The 22,749-nt window shown below is 43.3% G+C and overlaps 2 protein-coding genes across 2 annotated transcripts in view; one reads left to right on the top strand and one right to left on the bottom strand.

Annotated features, from left to right (window-relative positions):
* The window catches only part of LOC119655935 (protein O-mannosyl-transferase Tmtc3), a 41,828-nt gene extending 33,261 nt beyond the window's left edge, over nt 1-8,567 (bottom strand). The window contains exon 1 of the mRNA XM_038062121.1: nt 7,817-8,567. The gene's annotated coding sequence lies outside the window, so the exon portion shown is untranslated. The remainder of the gene's footprint in view (nt 1-7,816) is intronic.
* A 155-nt stretch (nt 8,568-8,722) lies between these two features.
* The window catches only part of LOC119655943 (dnaJ homolog subfamily C member 24-like), a 49,078-nt gene continuing 35,051 nt past the window's right edge, over nt 8,723-22,749 (top strand). The window contains exon 1 of the mRNA XM_038062134.1: nt 8,723-8,851. The gene's annotated coding sequence lies outside the window, so the exon portion shown is untranslated. The remainder of the gene's footprint in view (nt 8,852-22,749) is intronic.

Raw genomic sequence — 22,749 nt, 5'->3', positions numbered from 1 at the left:
ACCTTCACTGGATGCTATACAGTTGAGATCCATGGTTAAGTCTATCGATAACGTCTTTGACTAGGCCAGGGCAACACTTGCCCGCAATTGCACATTCTTTCGGCATGCGATATACGATGCTTTTGTCTCTTTGACCGACTAAATAATGAATTCGATTTTGTCAAAGATAAACTACGCTGCACTTTCTGCGATTTTTTGCGGTACCGGTAAAAGCGCAGGGTCCGACCTTGGTGCGCTGGAAAAAGCCAGGACTCCAAAGCAAGATGAAACAACATACGAACTCGAAGTGCGTCGAAGTTAATCTGCTACTCAACGAGAGGAAGGCATCAAAGGGCTCCAAAGTAAATATTACAATTTATTCTACAGGAATAGATGTAGAGAATGTATTATCGCCAGAAAGAGCTTCCACCGACCTAACCTCCGTTATGAGTGGTGGGGAATACGGGGCGCGTTAGGAAAGGTTTGTCTATGGACTGCAAGATGCGAACTCGACATAAATCCAGCCGAAACGGAACTGATGCTATTTGCAACCAAGGCAAAGGTTCCTGAAATTCATTTCCCGCCCAAGATTGGCTCTTTTCTCCAATGTAAAGTATCTGGGTGTGATCCTGGACCCCAAGTTAAATTGGAAACTGAACATAAAACTACGCCTTTAAGAGAACTTTTGCAAGAAAATGGGGTCTTCGATCGAGAATAGTAGATGGTTCTATTGTGTAGCAGCGGACGCTGAGCAAAATGTACAATGCCAGGTGTGTGCATATGAAAGAGAAACAAAAAATATTTTCCATTGGCAACCATACATTCTTCCCATCTTTCTGGTGGTGGCATCCCCCCCCCCCGCCCTCCCCTCCAAAAAAAAAAAAATTGTTATCATATTTTAGATCAAATCATCAAGCAAATTTTTATTTTTTTTGTAATTTTTGAAATTTTGATTCGTAAGTACATTGAGAAACTAAATGTTAGTCGGAAGAAGTCAAATCTAGTAAATATAGCGGGTAGATTAAGGCTTCCCAACCAAAAGCTGTCAACTGACCACATACGTGGTGATGCATTATCATGCAAAAAAAATACTTTTCCGTATCTACTTGTCAGCCTGTCCATGTCCTTTCTGGTCGTTTTTCGATCAAAGCTTGGCTCCGTTTAGTCAGCTTTTAGTAGCTCTCGATACACCACACCTGTTTGATGATTTCCCGCACCGAATTGCTGTCGCTAACGGCCCATGGGTTTTTTCGCTTTAGATGTCTCGTCGCCTGTCACAATTCGAAGACGGGAATTCTCTACTGCAGCGGTCAAGTAGGATTTCTAATGCGATCTTCCTGTTCTCCATTTGCCTTTCAATCAGATGACGGGGTTACCCAATTTCCTGATTTTTTAATTTTTCCCATCGCTTGCAAACGTCGTATGTTAGTTAACCAATTGACCATGAATATATCTTCCGATTGCTGTTGACTGAAAATGTCATCATCGATCAAAATGGTCTCCAGATCTAAGACCTATGCCGCACAAAGCATACGATTCCATTGCACTTTTCTTTAGTAGGAAACAGAAACTTCATGATTGCCGCATATCGTTGCTGTTAGGTTCGAAATAGCACATCTGTATAAAAATGTTACACTTTATTTTAGAAAAACTAAACCAAAAATATCTCATGTGAAAATCTTTCAATTTGAAAAAATTGCAGCAGCTATCGGTCATCCTGCACGTGAAGCTACAGCCATATATACTTGAACAGAATGGTTCATATACAAACACCAGGTACAGCCAAGCTTAATAGGATTCAAGGAACTGCATGTGTGCTTTGTACTCTGTGGCGACATCCTCTTGGCTTTCGAGACAGTGCACGGTCGCGCTGGATAGTTTGAGCGGCACGCTCAAAGTCACCCTTCTCTGGGTTATCGGGCATAGAAACATAAAGGGGAATGAGCGGGCTGAAGGGCCTTTGACAACTGTCAAGGGTGCATTCTACTCGCATCACTTAACAGCCGTTGACTTCAAATGGCGAGAGCTTTAGGGCCAGATACTTAGAAATGCTGGCAGCATTAGAGCAGTCTGCACGATTGCGGCAATTTGCATGGGTCATTGACCTATAGGTGACCCGACGCCAGACCGGGCATACCCTACAATTCCCATTGTCAAGGCTGCAGAGAAGACGAAAAAATCGTCAGGCACAGCCTGTGCGGATGCCTAACTCTAGTCAAGATAAGGCTGCGGACACTAGGTAAACAATTCTTCGACTATCTATCTAGTTGCAGAGCTGCTACGGGCTAGATCTGAAGATTTGAGCCCGATGGACTCTCTTCCCCTTGCTTTTACAACAGCAGTCGAGATTTTATTAAATCAAAACACCCCTGATAGCTACCTCCCGCCTAAATCTACTGCTGCTCGCCATATGGTCAAGATATAGGTGTTGCCAGTCAGTTGAAACTCAACTGGCCCTTTGGCACCTCACTTAACCTCAATTAAATTGCAGGGTAGATAAAGATCATGTTTTTTAAAATTTTGTGTAAATATAAACCTTATTAAAACCGGTTTATTGTCTCTCTGCGTGTTTGTCCGTCCGTCTGCCACACCTATCACCTCAGAAACGGTTACTCCTATTAATACAAAGTTTTGTAAAAAGGTGGGAACTGTGAATCTCTTCGCATGTGTTGTTTGGTTTGGGACATAGTACCCAAGCATTCAAAAAAGGTTCAAACTATTGGTGGTTTAAACTTGGATAAAATTCACACTCTTGTCGTGTTTTTCCGTTATATAAAGGAGCGTCTTCAACCTGTTGCCACTTTCGGTCACGTTGCTCCCAAGGCCTCTGCCCTGGACGAAACCGTTACTCCCTCTTTTTAAATTACAGAATATTTTAACAGAGTTGCACATAGGCGATAAAATCATGACAGTAGTTACAGATAACGCTTCAAACATGAAATCAATAGTTCAACCGCTTAACGGTTTAAATCACTGGAGCTGTTTTGCGCATTCTTTAAATTTGACAACTCAATCGGGATTAAAATAGATGCAGGTGGTGATCGGTAAAATAAAAGGAATTGTAAGACTTTTAACAAAAGTCGCCACGCATGCAACCAACTAAAATGTACACAAGAAAGGATGGAACTTTCAGCCTTAAAACTAAAGAATGGTGTAGCAACCCGTTGGAATTCCACCTATAACATAAGTCGAGTATTAAGTGAATTTGCTCCATATCAAGGACACGTTTTCTCGGATTTAATGCGTAATGTCATTTGAAAGCTAACATAATGGAACAACTTTTCTCAACTTTGCAGGTTTGTAAGTTTAAAGTACCGTTGCAATAACTCATATTAAAATTTTGATAAAAAATCGATTTTGAAATTTCTTTTAAATTTAAAGAGTTATATCGTCGCACTGAAAAAATATCCATTTATAAGAAATTTTATCTAGTTTCCGAAAATGATATCAAAATCGCGATTTTTTTTTTTTTGGGAAGGTCCAGCTTTTTGACACTATTTGCGAAAAACGCTGTAACTCTGTAACGGTAAAAGATAGAGTGACCATTCCATAGAACAATTTTCCTCAAACAACTGGTACTATCAACCATCATAAACGGGATACCCTGTATAGTCTGATATAAAACTTTGCTTTTTTTGTGGAATTATTCATCTTTGTTGACCAGATAGATGTAGATCTTAATGTAATGTGTATAGAATAGTGTTTTTAAACAAAAAAGAAGAAAGGGTAAATGTAATAAAGAATGGAGGGCTGAGAACTTTTTTCAATAAATTATGGCAGTGTAGAAATTTTAGACATAAAGTTTTATGAAGAAATTTAAGATAATAGTTTTTTTCTATTTGGCTGTTGCTTTGTTGTTTGTTTTCATTGTTAAGATACATCTATCTGACATTAGATAATGAAAAATTTTTGAAATCTTCACCATTTTCGGCCATAAGTTTTGTTGATGCTGTTTTTCCAGTTTTTTTCTATATTTTTAAATTTTTTCATTACAAATAATACCAGGCATTGATTTATAGACATTTTCGACCGAATCCAAGTCTGGACTTCTAGCTGACCATTTCCACTCAATCAAGTAAACCTGAGGACATAAATTCTAGGATTCTCCCTCTGAAATACTGGGTCATTGGTGCCCATGTCTTTCTCTACTGCCAGCATAGTGAAATTTTGATACATACTAGGCTTAGATTTTACATAAGTGTTTTACACAAAACCTCAATTATTCTCGTTAATTATGACGTCAGCATCTTATTTGCATGGCTTTGGAAGCAGTTGATTCGCGCGAAATTGCTGAAAATTTGAACTACTATAACTTTGGCATTAATGGCCAGATTTCCATGAAATTTGATACGTGTATACGAAATATTGTCCTCTATGCCGATGCGATATGGTATTCCTAGAATGAATTTGAGGGGGGAGTTTTTCAGTCAATTTCTAAAAGTACTATTTGTAAGTTTATTTGAGCATGTATCGGAATGGTATATATTTTAAGGCCTAGTTTTCATCTAAGCGCGCCTTACTGATTTTTTTCGGATTCTTGGGTTGAGTAGCTTCCGAAAAAGAACCCTGTCTCACTTGAAGTCTGTACATTTTGTCTCTTTACTTCCGCACTTTGCAATTCACGCCAAAACTAATATCAAATTTGGAAAGTACTAATTGAAACCTTTCATTTGACTATATTCGATGAAAAAAGTTTTTACATCTTCCATTTACATGTATGGGGGAGCCCCCTTTAAACTTCACGTAAATTTGTGTCCCTCACTATATGTGTGGGATTTCATACTTCCCATATGTCCACCAGATTTCATTCGCATCGGTTTAACGGTTTTGGAGAAAAGTGAGACAGACAGACAGACAATGAATCGATTTTAATAAAGTTTTGTTTTACACAAAAAATTAAAAACGCAGTTAAACCTTCCACGAGTCCGTAGTAGAAGAAAACTGATTTTGTCGGAAAGGGTTAGACGTACTGTTTACTGTTTAATTGCGTCAGAAGAAGCAAAAAATCCCCGAGAAGTGCAACAAAAGCTGTCCACGTGATACAACGTACCTCCAAACCTACGACCCCCAGAGAAATCATCCGTTGCGGTTTTCATGGGCGCAATCGAATACAAGAGCCACGTTTCACTGAGAAGCGTGAGAGATTTCGGCTTGGGTTTCCCAAAAAATATGAAAACTGGATAAAACGGGACTGGGAAAAAGTCGTTTGGACAGATGAGTTCAAAATCAACTTATTTGGTCCTGATAGACCAAAATATGAACATAACAAGTCGGGAAACCGGAAGCTCGGCGCTTCAGGTATAAACGCTTTTGTTTGTTTCTTCTGTGAGTATATTTGAGTGCAGAACTATCCGGTCTAGGCCTGCCTTAATAATGAACTCCAGACATCCAGGTTTTGCGCCGAGGTCCACCAATTCCATATCCCTAAAAGCCGTCTGGCGTCCTGACCTACGCCATCGCTTCATCTTAGGCAGGGTCTGCCTCGTCTTCTTTTTCTACCATAGGTATTGATATTTAGTTGCAGTAAATTTACACGGTAAAGCCAAATTTGAGCTACTGTAACTTTGTTAGTAATAGTACACTTTTGATCAAACTTAGGGATAACATATTTCATATTATATTCTATACTACAACAAACTTTTATAAATCTAAGATAAACTAAAGGGTGTTTCTACTAAATTTCCCCAAAATACTATACCCCAACATACTATTAACAACTTAAATTGAGCAGGTATCCATATGAAGATTTTTTTGAGGCCTGGGCACCATATAGAGATAGCTGCATATTTTTTCTCAAATTTTTCGGTTGGGTAGTTTCTAAGAATAGGTCCGCTAAAGAAATCGTCATTTTCCACCCCTCCCACTTCCCGCCTTGCTAACAAATGTCAAAACCAAGACCGGCTTCGAAAAGTACTAATCGAGACCTTTTATCTGGTACCCAACATGACTATATTCGGTGAAAAAAATGTACACCCCCCTTTTGCATGTATGGGAACCCCCCTTAATCTCGACTGCATGTCTGGGCGTTCACACCTTCTCACCAAATTTCGTGTCAATCGGTGTAGCCGTTTCTAAGAAAAGGGCGTGTGACAGACAGACATTGAACCGATTTTAATAAGGTTTTGTTTTGCTAACTAAACCTTAAAGAGCCTAAAACGCCAATAAGAGACAGCAATGTAATGCCTACAATGAAATTTGATGGCGTAAAGTTATTACTTTGGGGATGTTTTTATGCAGAAGGTGTTAAATATGCCGCATGGAATCAATGGAAATATGGTTGCTAACATATATATCGACATAATTAAGTTGACATACATGGCAAGTTTGCCAGGGTGGGGTCAAAGTGTTGAGAGCACAATAATGCAACAGGTCAATGACCCCAGGAGTGGCCGCTGCAATCACCGAACTTAACTATAGGAAATTTGTGGGACATTCTGAAATATCGAGTTTATAATTATCAAAGCGCGTTTAAAAATCAACATGAAGTCTGGGAGCATTGCGATGAAGAATGGACTTCCATTTCTCAAGAAGAGTTTCGGAAACTAGTTGAAAGCATGCCAACCCGTATCCAGGCCGTTACTAAAGCAAGGGGATCGTACACAAAGTATTAATAATATAAATGTTCCCTTTTTTTGTGTAATGCGTCAAAACCGTATAAATAACCGCACAAGGATTTGATTGCTTTTTGCTTAAATAAATGAATTTTTGTATAACTTCTTGATTTTTATATTGTCTACAATAAATTGCCTTTCGTAAACCATGAAAAGTCTTTTTAATTGATCTGCCGATTCAGGACAATTCATAGACAGTCTAGAATGTCAAGAACATTTACACAATTCGGTCCGACACTGTATATATATATATAATCGAACGGAAAATCATGTAAAGTAACAATTTTCCAGGGTCAATAGCAAAGCATTGTCTTGGACGACTACAATCCCGTCGGTTGGCATATTTTCAGCATACGAAGTTCACGAATATAGCATTCTCCACCTGTACCTTCGGCCTAGTTCCCTGGCATTGAGCTAACCTTCACAGCAGGACCACAATCCTCCCGAAACTTTAGTCAATTACAACGCAATAATCCCTCAAACGACCTTCGACCCACATCCTCCGCCAGCCTTGCAAGGCACTAGTTCTTCCCGCCAACAACTTTCACATCCTGTTGTGCAGGTGCTCGAACGGATAATGTAATAAATAAATGAATAAATAAATACTTAGAATTCCTTCTTCCATTCCACATGCCGGCGTGGATGCACGCGAAGCAAAGATGCCTAGCAGAGCAACTTTAAGATGGAACCACTTGTTGCGTGCCGCGCACTAACCGTAGGAACGAGCTCAGGATCGAGGTTGGCTGTAACGACCGATGCGAAGGCTACGGGCCAGATACACGCCATGCATGCCCGAAGTGGATGCAGTGGCAATGAAATCGATGCAGATTCTGGGCGTGCTTCGCATCAGCAGCACAGCATCTAAAAAGTAGCACCGCAAGCCGGCATCGGGGGCTTACAATGTAGTCGCAGTAAGCGCCGAGATGTAAGGGCGCAGTTTTCCTCGCAAGTCGACAAAATCTGATCTGGGAGATATGAAAAGTTTACCTTGCAGAGTCCTGGCGCTGGCAGTGAGGCTGTACCTCGGCTCAGTTGCTGTCCGAGTTAATTGACTGTGAAATTGCAAGGGTGGCCCAGGGTGCACCCACTATTTTCCAGCACACCGTTTCCAACTTATCGAGGTGAATTCGGCACAAGACACTACACTCGGCTCCGCAAGGACACCGCACCGGACAATCCAAGTGGAATCGCAAGACAAATTGATACAATGTAGCAAATTTTTTTACCTGGGAGTTCAGTCACCTCCGCCGCCACTTCGCCTTCGCGTTACAAAGTAGTGGCTGTTGTGCATACAATGCAAGCAGCTAAGGCAGCGCCAGATGCATCGGTGGCGTTACATCAGCCTCCTCCTTACAGCAGGGGGCAGGAACACACAGTAATGATGCTGTCGCCACCCGTGCCGCGGCCTCCTCCCCGTCCTCTACCCACACGTACTGCACATGCCCGGTCGCGCCGAGCACTCACTTTCACTGACAGCAGGGACGGCAGGGCGCAGCGACATGTAAAATTACTGGCACCACAGTGTAAATGGCCTGGTTAGCGCGTAAAAAAGGTTGCAGCTCTGCTCCCGGATCGCGAGCACGACCTCCACGCAAATTACGCACACTGGACCGCGCGAAATGACAAACGCCACTGCGATGACGAGCGATCGAATCGATGGCACTGGACGCGTCGACAGTCAACAAAAAACAAGAGACGCCAACCGGGCCCCAACCCGAACCGCACTCAATTCTGCGACACACTGTACTACTTCCATCAACAATGTTGCAAGCCCAATGTCACCGACGTAACACCCCGCGACTGGGACCAGGCCCGCATCCTGCCCGAGCGCGTACTGAGGTCGCGGCGTTTACTGCTCGCCTTCGGGCCAGTGTCCCTTTCTCGCACGTCCCGCACTCGTGCCTGCTGTCAGCCTTCTCACTCACTTTCTCCTTTCGCTCGGCGCTGAGGGGCCAGGAGGCGGCACCCTTCCGTCGTTGGAGTGTGAAGTGATGACGCACTGTCGACGGTGTCCTTTTACAACAATGTTGCTGAACTACTTTCACCCAATTCCAACTGCTCGCATGCAACGTACGATGTTGCGCGCGACTACTCTCATGCTAGATGCTTCACGCTTCATTACATCCAGTCGCGCTAGTGCCAAAATCAGCTGAGATTGTCTCGTGTGCGTTTTGTTATGTCCGGATAATGCCAGGTATCGCCCGTTGGGATTGTTGTATATGAAATAGTGAAGGAATAGGAAATAATCGTCCGTGCAAAACGTAAGTTGAAATGTTGGACAATATTTTAAATCGCAGTGGTGTAAGTTTATGAAATGGGCCTGGTAGCTAAGTTAAGGACCAGTTCCAACATTTGGCGGGAAACTGCCTCCGAGTGATTTTCGGCTAAAGGCAAAGACTTAACAGCTCACACTGCCAACTCCTGTCACATAAAGCGCCAAACAATATAAGCCGCATTAGAAGTTACAAACACTTTTTCCTCCAATCATGAGTCCACCATTCTGGACGTGAGATAGGATGTTGGGTCCTAGAGAGCAAACTGAAATGATGGCAATATTGACAGTCTCTGCAATGTACATCTCTAACTTCATTAAAACTTTCAGGAAGGCCCTTTTGCTCAGCTGTTCTTTGTCTTATAGTTCGAGGTCGATGCACTCATCAACCTTGATGGTAGTCAAAACTATAATTGCTTCGTTTTATTAGCGCCTTTTTCACTATTACTTGGGGCTTTTAATCAGTAGGCTCTTAAGCATTGGGCCCACATGTCAGGACAGTTCATAAAATGTAATTGTATCAGATCGTAGGGGCCGAAGGAAGCATAAATGATGGCGGCGTCCACTCTTTATTTTTCTGTTCTCATATAGTAGCACAAAACAAAGACGACTTGCGGTTTCGTACAGGACAGGGGCAATTCACCAAACTCTGCCCTGGAAGTAGGGTGACCAAAGTGGGTTTTAACATGCATATAAATCATATCCACGCTGCCAGAGCAGAGGTAAGGCAGCGTTTAATGAGCTGTCTGTGGCCTAGATTGCCTAGATGCAAGTCGTCTATTTGTAGGCATTTATACGTTAAGTGACACTGAGCTCCTCCCCAATTGAACCCGTCCTAGAGTAGTAAATAGAAGAATGTCCTTACCAGGTATTTGACGGCTAAGTGAGCAATAGAACACCATCTAAATTGGTCTTGGGCCGCTCGAAGTTTTGGACTCCGTTCCTCTACGTGTAGCGATCGCTTCCCTTGCGAACCAAGCAGGGCATGACTCGCATCGTTCAATGAATCCTTCAGATTCTAAAATATCCCAGGTGTTCCCTACCACCTTGCCTTTGAGAAGGAGCGGAAAATTGCTCCATCATTTATCCCCTCTACCTGGCCTGCCCGTTTTCGAATATCAATATGGGTGGCGACTTCTGGTTCATCATAAAAGGGGTACAAATAACAGTTGTACCTCATCATCAACGGCGCAAAAACCGGTATCCGGTCTAGGCCTGCCTTAATAAGGAACTCCAAACATCCCGGTTGTGCGCCGAGGTCCTCCAGTTCAATATCCCTAAAAGCTGTCTGGCGTCCTGACCTACGCCATCGTTCAATCTCAGGCAGGGTCTGCCATTCTTTCTTTTTCTACCATAAATATTGTCCTTATAGACTTTCCGGGCTGGATCATCCTCATCCATATGGATTAAGTGACCCGCCCACCGTAACCTATTAAGCTGGATTTTATCCACAACCTGACATGGTATCGCTCATAGATTTCGTCGCTATGTATGACCCTATGGTGAGACGTTTCGAGCGGAACAGTTAGCTGAAATAGACTCTGTTGCTTGCCAACAACCATGCGCAAATTTCATCGTCGTAGCTGTTATCGGTTGTGATTTTCGACCATAGATATAAGAAATTATCAACGGTCTCAAAGTTGTAGTCTCCTATCCTTATTCTTCTTCGTGTTTGACCAGTGCTGTTTGATGTTGTTGGTTGATTCGTCTTCGGTGCTGACGTTGCCACTATATATTTTGTCTTGCCTTCATTGATGTGCAGCCCAAGATCTTGCGCCAATCACCGCCTGCTCGATCTGGATGAAGGCAGTTTGTACGTCTCGTGTGGTTCTTCCCATGATATCGATATCGTCAGCATAGGCCAGTAATTAGGTGGACTTAAAGAGGATCGTACGTCTTGCATTTACCTCAGCATCACGGATCACTTTCTCGAGGGCCAGATTAAAGAGGACGCATGATAGGGCATCCCCTTGTCGTAGACCGTTGTTGATGTCGAATGGTCTTGAGAGTGATCCTGCTGCTTTTATCTAGCCTCGAACATTGATCAGGGTCAGCATAGTAAGTCTTATCAATTTCGTCAGGATACAGAATTTTCTCATGGCCGTGTACAGTTTTACCTTGGCTATGCTATCATAGGCGGCTTTAAAGTCGATGAATAGATGGTACAACTATTGTCCATATTCCAACAGTTTTTCCATCATTGGCCGCAGAGAGAAAATCTGATCTGTTGCTGATTTGCCTGGAGTGAAGCCTCTTTGGTATGGGCCAATGATGTTCTGGGCGTATAGGGCTATACGGCCTAGCAAGATAGAGGAGAATATCTTATAGATGGTATTCAGCAACGTGATACCTCTATAATTACTGCACTGTGTGATATCTCCCTTTTTATGTATGAGAAAGATAATGCCCCGTTGCCAATCGTCAGGCATTGATTCGCTGTCCCATACCTTGAGCACAAGTTGACGAACCACTTGGTGAAATTGGTCGCTTCTATATTTAACCAATTCGGCTGTAATTCCATCGGCTCCTGGCGACTTATGATTTTTAAAAGTCCATGAATTGCACGAATTTGGTGGTGGCAGAATTTGTCCGTCGTCTTCAGTTGACAGGACCTCCAACTTCCCGATGCTCTGGTTGTTCAGCAGTTCATCAAAGTGCTCAACCCATGCTCCAATATGCCAATTTTAGCGGAAATCTGATTTCCCTCTTTATCTCGGCAGGATGAGCATCCAGGTGTGTAAGGCTTCATCCTGCTGACTTGTTGGCAAAACTTCTGCGCCTGGTGCGGCTGCTCCCTGTACTTTTCGAATTCGCAGACCTGTTGGTTCTTCCAGGATTCCTTTTTCCGTCTTTGAAGTTGCTTCTCTGCTCGCCGGAGTTCGTGATAAGGCTCTGCGCGTGCCCGCGTTCTTTGAAAATGCATTATTACTCGGTATGCAGCATTTTTCCGTTCCGTTGCCAGGTTACATTCATCGTCAAGCCAGCCGTTCCGACTCTTTGCGGCTGGGCCAAGTATGTTTGTGGCCGTATTTATGATAACGTTCTTCAGGTGATTGTGAAGATCGCCATATTCCGCCCTATTTCACTGAGCCCCAATTCTTCTGAAAGCTCGACGTGTGAAGTCATTGATTGCCTGCTCTCCGGTCTGGTTAATTGTTCATGTTTCAGTACCGCAATAGAAGACTGAGCTTTTCGAACTTGTGTATGTTTCTAATTTTGCTTTCCTGTGTACATTTCTATTTCTTAGCATGAGTGTGAGGTTGAAAATATTATTTGCAAGCACGGCCCGTCTTTTGATTTCTTACATGTGCTTTGTGACTGTTGCCTCTGAATACAGGAAATTGGGTTCGTTTAACATCAAATTTTGTCATCTTGTTTCGTGTTGGTGTCACAACTTTATTTTTATTCTCATTTATTTTTACGAGCCTTGTCAAGCGTCATTAAGATTTCTTTTGCGCTCCCTTTTAACCGTACTAATATATCCATATCATCCGTATGTGACACTATCTGGGGTGATTTATTAGGCTGTATTACAATTAAATCCACTGATATGTTCTCCTATCGCTTTCTTTTAATCTGAAATTTACACTGTAATACCGTATCAAATAATTTTGTAGCTTGAGCGCTAAGTTGATTTGTGGGGGTGCAACTCTAACGGGTTGACTTAGTTAACATCACAACCGCTCCGAGTCCAACACCATCGTTGAGCAGATATCGAAGCATACCTGGACCCTTGCTCTCTTAAGAGGGTCTTTTACTGCCGTAGTTTTAACAAATCGATTATATTTTCTCTGAGGCGCTTGCACTTCTTCTCGACCGTACTGCACCTCGTATTTCAGAAACGACCCACTGGCTGTCCATCCTGGATTATTGGTTTCCATTACATGGTATAACTCGGGTTCCCCTATATCAGCATAGAGAAAACTTTGGCGCGGGAGAGTCTCAACTTGATGTTGGTATTGAAATGCACATCTAAATTTTGCAAATTGAATTTGGCGTTGGCCGACATTAAATTTGATGCTGCCGTCGCCAGAAACAATATTTCTTAAATATATTAACTGTTCGACGCCCTCGATATTCTCCCCATAAATGCAGACAGGAAGAGGTCGATGAGCCACCAGACTCAGAACCTTAATTTTATTGGTATTTAGCTTCAGTCAGAAACCAATCAAATGTCATCAGCGTAGCCGAAGTGTTTGAGGAATGACATTTCTCCTTTGTCCATTGAACCCACCTACGTCCTCCAGCTTAGGCAGCATAAACGCCTTCAACGGGAAAAAAGTATCGTCTCCGTTTTAGACTTCAAACTCCCCCGAGGTTTTACGTCGATCCAGTATGTAGGTTGTAAGGTTTCCCGTAATACCTTCCCAGATACACTCCCTACTTACCAAAGTAGGTGATATAAATTCTGCATTTTTCCATAATAATCCGAAAGATGGGATCAGTATATGAAGATTAAGGGCGGAAACCACCCTGCTCCCTAACAATCAAACTTTAGAAGTGTTTTGGTATCCCATTTAAGTTGGGTGCTCTTCTTTGGAATTTTAACAATCATTCGCTTCTTCCACTCACTTGGAAAGATCTCAGATTCCCCTTGTGAGCGCATTGTTGGTAAATATGATTCAACTTCTGTTCGGAAGAGTAGTCCGTATCCACAAGATGTGGAGCTTCACTGGATGTTATACAATTAAAAATGAAGCGCTCCTTCCACCGCCTGAATCAAAATCTTATCAATCTGCCTTCACATTTCCGAAGCCAGGACTTGTGATGTTCTTTCGAAACATGATCCAAAACTTCACTCGCGCCAGAGATGAAAGCACTTTTGATACCGGCCCAGTGTTCATCAATATTCTCGAACGTTTAAAGTATCTGTGCTTGAATGCCACCTCTCGTCACGCCATTCTCTAATTTTCACCTCAGATTCGTATAATTTCCATTCCGGGCTGAGATTTCCTCTCTACGGCCCTTTTGTCTAGATTACCCGTTTTAACGAGTTCCAAACGATCAGACCACGAGAGCTCATAGTGATTAGCAGTTGTTCGAATGGCAGAGGATGTTAAATTATGTGTTAGCAAGTAAAATTAATGTCCGGTGTCCGGATAGCTGAGTGGTTAGAGCACAAGGCTGTCGTACGGAAGGTCGCGGTTCAAATCTCACTGGTGGCAGTGGAATTTGTATCACAATTTGACGTCGGATACCAGTCGACTCAGCTGTGAATGAGTACCTGAGTTAAATCAGGGTAATAATCTCGGGCGAGCGCAATGCTGACCACATTGCCTCCTAGTGTACCGTTACGGTCTTGAATGAAGTGCTCTAACACACTTCAAGGCCCTGATCCAACATGGATTGTTGCGCCAACGAGTATTATTATTAAGTAAAATTAATCAAAGGAAAAGTTTCCAGTTTAACTATAGATTTTAATTAAGCAATGCAGACACGTGTTTCGTACATAACATGCGTCTTTCTATGGAGTAGTTTTGTAATTATAAAAAAAACCTTGATTTGAGCAATAGAGTCTATATTCTATTGTATATTCGGGGCAAATAGCGAATGTTTCGCCCGCATTTAGATGGAATTTTGTCGGAATAAGGGTCCTTGCTGGATTCGAGGGCTATGTTTGTGTGATGTGGGAGGAAGGCAAAGCCTTTTAGCACTCAGATCCTAGTGGTCCATTGTACTTGGTTTCTCCCATCTAACGAACGTAATGCTACCCGCTGCAGCTGGAGCACATCAGTACCAAAAACCTAATGTCTGTTGCATCCATAAGCGAGGTACTCACATAGAAAATAATCCGTGCAGCTCGCTTTCTCATTACATGATGGACACGTAACATCTTAGAGAATCCCTATTCATCATTAAGACTCTGCCACCTCTACTAAGGCAATGCCACGGTATCTATTATAGAAATAGAGTTCAATCAGTTATTACATTCCTGAACAATTTTTGTAGTTTTGAGAGAATTGCTCAGCACCCTCATTCCAGCTTGACTACCGCTGCAGATTGCGATGATACCGCTCTTCAACTAGCCGTAAATCGACCAGGTTTCCCCTAAGATTGCGTACGCTTCCGCCTGTAAAACTTTTACATATTGCCCCAAAGCAAAAGCTCACTAAGAAAGGTATATTCCTGTTCCAAAACTCTGTTCTGTTTTGAGCTATCGGCATAGAATATGCTACTTGCATTGCAGTGCTCTGAATAAATAAATCCACAGTGAAAACTCTTTTTTTCACCTTAACCCACCTTACTATGCATAAGCAAGCATCGGTCCAATGGAAGCAACATATTTTCACATCAATACCTGAGGCCTAAGTCCCTAAGTCAAGGTAAGGATCCGCCTGCACAGCCCATAAGCTATGGGAACTTGTTTCATCTCTACCGCTACATGTTTGTTCCAAAAAAGCTGCTTGTTTAGAATAACTCCCAGACATTTCACTTTTCTGGAGAGCTAAAGAGTTGTACCCCTCATCTCTGGAAGGCATTCGGTTTCCTCCTTTTTGTAAATAATAGTTTTTATTTGGATTTACTAAAAGACTATCCTTGAAGCACCAGCTGTCAATCAAATCAATAGCATGTTGTTTCTACACAACGTTCCGAGATCCCGAACAATAGCACAGCCACGTCTTTCGCATAAGGTTGGGGGTTTTTTGACAGATTTTAGTTCAGATAGCCGTGAGTCAATCAACATACTCCGCAGAAGTGACGATAGTACATCTTCTTGGGAGCAACCGTTCGTTGCTTCTATTGTTAAATAGCGATCAACACCCACTTTAGCACACAGCAATCTTTTAATTAAGTTTTGTCGACACCATCCTCTCTGGCGGCATTACAAAATTTTTGGAAAGGCACACTGTCAAAGGACCCTTTCAATGGCTACGAACAACCCCATCGTGTATTTGTCTTTCAAAGTTGCGCCCGCTATCTTCAGAAACCAATGAGTGAAGAGCACACTCACTGCATTGGTTTTCATTTAGTCGATGCAACTTCGCCTTCTCACGAATGTGATTCGCAGCCAGTCTTTCTCATTTCAGCGAAAACAATGTTAAGCTGATTTGTCCCAAGTTCTTTGGGTTTAAATAATCATCTTTCGAGGGCTTAGGTGCGAAAACCACCCCAACTTTCTACCGAGAGCGGGGCATGTATCCCAGAGGAACAAGTCCTCGAAGAAATATTTCTTAGAATTTGCTCTAAGTAAAGTACTTTGTGTTCGGATAGCTAAGTGATTAGAGCACAAGGCTGTCGTACAGGTTTAAATCTGGCTGGTGTCAATGGAATTTATATCGTGATTTGACGTCGGATAGCAGTCGACTAAGCTGTAAGTGAGTACCTGAGTCAAATCTCGGGCGAGCGCAATGCTGACCATATTGGCTCCTCTGGGGAACTATAATCCTGCAGTGTACCGTTAAAGTCTTGAATGGAGTGCTCAAACACACTTCAAGGCCCTCATCCAATTGTGTTGCGCCAAAGATTATTGTATAATTTTTTTAAGCAATATGAGGGAGATGTTCGCTATCCACTTGATGACGGACCAAACCGATTGGAAACAAACTTTGTTTGTTGTTGTTATGGACTAGAATCCAAATTTGTTGCGTTCACATTTCCAGAGTTTTTACTTCTTTTTAATAATTTTTTTACTGGAAAACCTTTCAAGAATATTGTGTGAAAATTTGAGAACAATAGGATCAAAACTAAGGAAGATACAACGATTTAAGCGACCACGCCTCTTACATTACCCAGTACGGACTCATGGTTCGAATGGCAAAAGCTGCAGCTGTTGATGCATTGGATTCGTTCGAAAGGTAGTGCTTTCCCCAAAGATGTTTTGAATGCCATTAAGCCTATCTATAGAGATCTGAGTAAAAGTGCCACCCTGGAGCGTTTTAGACAGAACAACAATGAGAGTTCGAAACAACTAATTTGGAAAATGCCAGCGAAGCACTTTAGTGGAACCTCTGGCATCATTAAGATCGCAACTCATGTGGCAGTCTGCCTCTTCAGTGAAGGTTCTTTACTGTACTAACCTTTATGTAAGGAATGGGATCCGTAGTGGATCAAGAGCCCATGAATGGGCGCCATAAGCTGAGCAGAGCCGGGAGCTGAAAACCAGACAGATTCATCGTAGAGGAACAAATGGGTGCTTTAAACATCATGGATGGCAACCTAGTATCGACGATTCAGTGTAAGCTACGCCGATAAAGTTCGCTTATGAACCGTTTATTCCAATTTTTTAGTGTTCAAAACTTCAGAGCGACGATATTCTCTCTCTGCTGTTATATGCGAGCAACACAAGAAAAGTGATCGCCATTGTTACTCAAAAGTTCCAAGTTTTCGTTAACACCAGTCTCTGGCCTGAGAACGACGATGCGCAGGGATGGTGGACGCGATTTAGGGGATATTACCTATTATATATATAGTTCAAAAAGCCCACGGACCCTCTTCCCGCCCAACCGGACCGAGGGGCGACCAACCTAAGGATGGGCTGAAGGCAACATCCAAAGGCCCGCATCACAGCGATGATGCGTTTTAACGCAAAGTGTGTGCGACCATGCGAAAATATATTACTACATCCCGATTGTCGCAAACACTTCAGCCAATGACGCGGAGGTCCTACACTACAGAGACATGGATCTTATATCGAAGACAGTGCGGATCAAGACTGAAACCCATTAGGTCAGATTGTTACCGGACAGGACTCTTCGGACTATAGCACAGGTTGCAAGGATAACCACTTTTTGCATCTCCATGTATAGTCCAGCCCTAAGATCGAGCGTTTTCAGCGCTTTATGTAGGTTCTGCGGGACTAATCCCGTCGCTGAAATTACCACTGGGACTACTTCGATCTTTTGTAGTCTCCAGGTCTGCTTCATATCGTCTGCGAAGGGGCCGTAGTTCCGGATTTTTTCGTGCTGTTTTTCAACAGTGTTCCGGTCCAACGGTACGGCTACATCGATTATAAAGCACGCTCGTTCTTCCTTCAGAAGCAAAACTAGATCGGGTCTATTATGATTAACACTGTGGTCGGTGGCAATAGTGTGATCCCACAGTAGTTTGACCCGATCATTTTCCAAGATTCTCTGCGGAGTATACTTATAGTAAGGATGGTAGGTTGCCACTAAGTTATACTTCAACGCAAGGTTTTGATGGAGAATCTTGCAGACGGAGTTATGACGATTGGTGTACTCGGTACCGCTCAACATCCTGCACGTAGATGTTATGTGCTGGATGGTCTCCTCTTCACAGTTGCATAACCTACAACTGGAGTTGGTGATTGAGGAGTCGTGAAGAATGTACCGTTTATAATTTTTTGTTGGGAGCGAAGCATCTTGAATTGAAGTTAGGAATGCTTCGGTCTCATAGAAAAGTACACCATTTGTCAACCATTTGTTGGAGGCTTCGATGTCAATGCCTGACAACAACAAATTTTTTATATGACCTCCGTGAATGGGTTTCTCTTTCCACATGTCGATCTTCTGTTGGACTGAAGTAACATTCGACATGGGATCCCATTCTCTGCTTCTCAAGTTCAAAGGAGATAATTTATTATCTGCCATGACGGTAGCCTGATGTATTTGGCTAGAGGATTGTTTCTCATAGAAAAACTCACGAAGAGAATGCACTTGATTGTAGTGCAACGTTTTTAAATCAAGTACCCCCCTTCCTCCCTGATGACGTGGGATAGTGATCCTCAATTTTTCGGCAGCTCTATTGTGCATGTTGTTGTTTGCAAGAACTACCCTTACCCGTCTATTGACAGATTCTAAATCGGTATTACTCCACTGTATCACACCGAAAGTGTATAGAAGGACGGGAATGGCGAAGGTGTTGATTGCCATGATTTTGTTTTTCCCGTACAGCTCAGTTTTAAGGACAAGATCCAGACGCCGTTCAAATTCCCCCAGCAACTTAGATTTGATTATTGCTACAGCAGGTGTTGTTGCTTGCAATATGCCGAGGTATTTGTAGACGTCGTCCGAATCCATGCCCTCAATTCGGATGTTATTTTGGCTGTATCCTTCGTTGTCGGTGTGTTTTCCCCGAACAATTGTTTTTATGCGACATTTCTCCAAACCCAACTGCATGCCGATATCCCTGCTGAACTGGATGGTGATGTCCAGCAAGGAGCGAAGTTGGTTCTCGTCTTTGGCATACAATTTGATGTCGTCAATGTACATTAAATGGCTTAATGTACATTTCGACAATATGCCATGCTTGACTTGGAACCCGTATTTGCTTTCATGCAAAAGATGGGATAGCGGATTCAAAGCCAAACAAAACCACAGTGGGCTTAGAGAGTCGCCTTGGAAAATGCCACGCCTGATTGGTATCTCTCCTGATGTTTGCGAAAATACCGATAGCTTCGTGCTCCAATTCTTCATTACTGTTCTCAGTAGAAGAACGACATTCGGGTTGATTTTATACAAGCGTAACACTTGTAGTAACCACGAATGTGATATGGAGTCAAAGGCTGATTTATAATCGATGTAGGCTGTCGAGATGTTTCGTTTTTGATGGACAGCCTGCTTTACAGCTACCGTATCGATTATAAGCTGTTCTTTGCAGCCTCGGGAGCCTTTTGCGCATCCCTTTTGCTCCTCAGCTATCAATTTATGAACATCAAGATGTTTTGAGATGTTCGCGCACAGAACTGAAGTGAAGACCTTGTAGATGGTAGGAAGACAAGTAATTGGTCGACATTTTGAAGGGCAAGAGACACCCTGTTCCTTGGGGATGAGGAAAGTTATCCCCTTGGTGAAAAATGGTGGAACTAAATCAGGATCGGCAATCATCTGATTAAATTGATTTGCCAATATCCTGTGAGTGCTCTTGAACCGCTTCAGCCAGAAGTTGTGAATTTTGTCAACTCCTGACGCCTTCCAGTTACCTGCCTTGTCAAGGGCTGCTTCAACGTCGACTTCAGTTACGTCAGGCATGGTCATTTCGGGGAGGGCCTCGCATGAACGCATAAGGTGTGGGAGCCACGCTGCTTCTAAATTGCAACGGCTGGATTCGCTCCAAACACTTCTCCAGAAGTCTTCTGCCTGATCAAGATCGAGGTTACTTTCCCTATCTGAGCTGGTGAGATTTTTGTAGAATCCCCGTTAGTTCTGGAAGAACAAGGTGTTGTCTGTCCTTCGCTGAAAGCTTTTCTGATACCTACGGATGCGATTGGAGCATACCGCAAGTTTCTGCTTCAGCACCTCGAGGATTTCTTCGATTGGCATATCATTGGACAGATGGTAGTTTCCAATGATGTTCGCAACGCATCTGTGCACTCTTGGTGATGGATTTCCAAGGAGTGCTTGCGTCACACGACCAATCTCCTTTCTCAACTTTTCGACTCTTTTGTTGAGTCGAAACACCCAGAACGGTAAAGTCCTTCTGCGCATACCTCTGTTATTCGCTCTAAGATGTTGGTTATGGAGACGAATAACCGTGGCAGCTGCAACGTAGATCAGGCTGTGAACCTCTGTAGCAGTAATCTCGCTAGCCAAACGATCAGCCAAAATTCTGTCAATGGCAGCAATGATGTTAGTAGTTGCCGAAGTAAACTTCAGTTTTGGGATCTTTGGCCTAGCGTCTGGGAGAATCTCAGCATACTCTGTGAATGCGACCTGGAATGCGGTCAAAGCCTCATTATAAATTGGGTCGACATCCCCAGTTACTAAGCTTCTCCTGACTACTGGATTCATGGAGTGCCTTACAGGTGGAGTACTTGTGTCACTCCTTTGACTAGTCCGGTAATTTGATGACTCCAGCCCGAGCTCAAGTGAAACCTCTTGAAAGATTTGTTGCCTAGTTGGTAAGGCAACTCGGTTGTTATTCACTATCACCCGGTACTGGTTGACGACGTTCTGTTCCGGAACATGACTTAGCTCCGGAAATCGGGTTATGAACGCGTCATGTAGTCGATGTCTGTACCCTGATGGATTCCGTTCCAAATCCGTGACACGGTAATAGGCGCGGACGATAAATTCGTTGAGTTGGTTCGTCCAAACCATACGACGCCTAGGTCTCCCGTCCCTGGTGGTTGACGGCATAACCGCCAAAACATCCAAGGGCGAAGAGCCGCTCTGATGTTGTTGAACGACCCTTAACCGTGTTGGGTACTGTCTTCGTGTCCCTGGGGTCCCATTAAGAGAATTTAAATTGTTTTCCCCAATTTTTATTCCCACGAGTATTGGGGAAGCAGTCAACCCTGCAACAGAGCCCCAATGTTGCAATGCCCCATGGTTACCTCCAAAGGGAGGGAAGGTATTTGGAGGGGAGCCGCTGAAATACAGTGTAACGTCACTGGAATTCATCCGATAGGCGCGTCGATCCCTTCACCCCGGATTACGGATTTGTTAAGGAGGTTTACTCCCCCTGAACGGGAAGAATCGGTAAGGGAGGACGAACACAAAGGGAAACGTTCTGCTTGTCCGCGGCTACTTATTTACAAGATTAACTTACGATATTCGTAGCTGACCCGGTGGGTCATGTCATTATCCGCAACCCATGACACGCGCCTGGTCGCATGCAGCTCTGCGTTTGCAACTCAGGTGAAGATAAACCTGGTACGCCAGGTATATAGTTCAAAAAGCCCACGGACCCTCTTCCCGCCCAACCGGACCGAGGGGCGACCAACCTAAGGATGGGCTGAAGGCAACATCCAAAGGCCCGCATCACAGCGATGATGCGTTTTAACGCAAAGTGTGTGCGACCATGCGAAAATGTATTGCTACATCCCGATTGTCGCAAACACTTCAGCCAATGACGCGGAGGTCCTACACTACAGAGACATGGATCTTATATTGAAGACAGTGCGGATCAAGACTGAAACCCATTAGGTCAGATTGTTACCGGACAGGACTCTTCGGACTATAGCACAGGTTGCAAGGATAACTGCTTTTTGCATCTCCATGTATAGTCCAGCCCTAAGATCGAGCGTTTTCAGCGCTTTATGTAAGTTCTGCGGGACTAATCCCGTCGCTGAAATTATTACTGGGACTACTTCGATCTTTTGTAGTCTCCAAGTCTGCTTCATATCGTCTGCCAAGGGGCCGTAGTTCCGGATTTTTTCGTGCTGTTTTTCAACAGTGTTCCGGTCCAACGGTACGGCTACATCGATTATAAAGCACGCTCGTTCTTCCTTCAGAAGCAGAACTAGATCGGGTCTGTTATGATTAACACTGTGGTCGCTGGCAATAGTGTGATCCCACAGTAGTTTGACCCGATCATTTTCCAAGATTCTCTGCGGAGTATACTTATAGTAAGGATGGTAGGTTGCCACTAAGTTATACTTCAACGCAAGGTTTTGATGGAGAATCTTGCAGACGGAGTTATGACGATTGGTGTACTCGGTACCGCTCAACATCCTGCACGCAGATGTTATGTGCTGGATGGTCTCCTCTTCACAGTTGCATAACCTACAACTGGAGTTGGTGATTGAGGAGTCGTGAAGAATGTACCGTTTATAATTTTTTGTTGGGAGCGAAGCATCCTGAATTGAAGTTAGGAATGCTTCGGTCTCATAGAAAAGTACACCATTTGTCAACCATTTGTTGGAGGCTTCGATGTCAATGCCTGACAACAACAAATTTTTTATATGACCTCCGTGAATGGGTTTCTCTTTCCACATGTCGATCTTCTGTTGGACTGAAGTAACATTCGACATGGGATCCCATTCTCTGCTTCTCAAGTTCAAAGGAGATAATTTATTATCTGCCATGACGGTAGCCTGATGTATTTGGCTAGAGGATTGTTTCTCATAGAAAAACTCACGAAGAGAATGCACTTGATTGTAGTGCAACGTTTTTAAATCAAGTACCCCCCTTCCTCCCTGATGACGTGGGATAGTGATCCTCAATTTTTCGGCAGCTCTATTGTGCATGTTGTTGTTTGCAAGAACTA

Source organism: Hermetia illucens, chromosome 4 (genome assembly GCF_905115235.1).
Source record: "Hermetia illucens chromosome 4, iHerIll2.2.curated.20191125, whole genome shotgun sequence".
NCBI lineage: Eukaryota > Metazoa > Arthropoda > Insecta > Diptera > Stratiomyidae > Hermetia > Hermetia illucens.
This window is presented reverse-complemented; position numbering and strand designations above follow the sequence as displayed.